The sequence below is a fragment of the Ovis aries genome, chromosome X (assembly GCF_016772045.2).
Source record: "Ovis aries strain OAR_USU_Benz2616 breed Rambouillet chromosome X, ARS-UI_Ramb_v3.0, whole genome shotgun sequence".
Taxonomy (NCBI): Eukaryota; Metazoa; Chordata; class Mammalia; order Artiodactyla; family Bovidae; genus Ovis; species Ovis aries.
Genome location: NC_056080.1, coordinates 34340467 through 34341301, shown reverse-complemented (window position 1 = coordinate 34341301; position 835 = coordinate 34340467). Strand labels below are relative to the sequence as shown.

Below are 835 nucleotides of genomic sequence, written 5' to 3'. Positions count from 1 at the left end.
ATTAACATTTAAAATGTACAAAACCTCTAAAGCCACTTTAATTATGTCAAACATTCTGATTTAGACATGCATTTACTAAGCAAAAAGAAAACACACTGTTCACCTACTGAAATAATTTGACAGTGCATGAAAAATGCAGTGGTGAATAAAACATAGGCTTTATCCACAATAAGCATTAGTGTGAAGGAGAAATTAAGTCATTTCAGTATTCTATGAGTAATAGATTGGGTTATTATTCAGCAAATATCCATTCTTCTCTCACACATAGGGCGATATACACTCCCTGCCGCACTGACTTTGGGCTCAGTGGTATGACTTAACTATGTAAGCTTCCCTGGTGGCTGAGAGGTTAAAGCGTCTGCCTGGAATGCGGGAGACCTGGGTTCGATCCCTGGGTTGGGAAGATCCCCTGGAGAAGGAAATGGCAACCCACACCAGTACTCTTGCCTGGAGAATCCCATGGAGGGAGGAGCCTGGTAGGCTACAGTCCATGGGGTTGCAAAGAGTCAGACACGACTAAGCGACTTTACTTACTACCTTACTTTACCCAGTGGAATGTTAGCAGATATTCTCATGACATTCAATATGAGAAGAATGTACCTTGGATAACCATTGGTCCAAGGAGGATATTTAGAAACAATTTTTCATGGAATTTCTTGCATTTTAGCACATTTTCTTGGCAAAAGGCACTAACAGCTTTTATCAGAATATCTTTGCTTGGATGTTTGTAGAGCAAAGGGGCTTTTGAAGTTGAAGATTGTATCTCCCTCTAAGACAGGGGGAAGATTCTTGACCAAAATAATAATGTCTCCTTCTGGGACAATGGTTAGTCAAG

The 835-nt window shown here is 40.4% G+C and overlaps 1 non-coding gene across 1 annotated transcript; it reads left to right on the top strand.

The window, feature by feature from the left end:
• Nucleotides 1-331: 331 nt before the first annotated feature.
• Nucleotides 332-403, top strand: TRNAS-GGA (transfer RNA serine (anticodon GGA)). Its single transcript has one exon. It is a non-coding gene; the product is annotated as a tRNA-Ser (tRNA).
• The last annotated feature ends 432 nt before the right edge of the window (nt 404-835 follow it).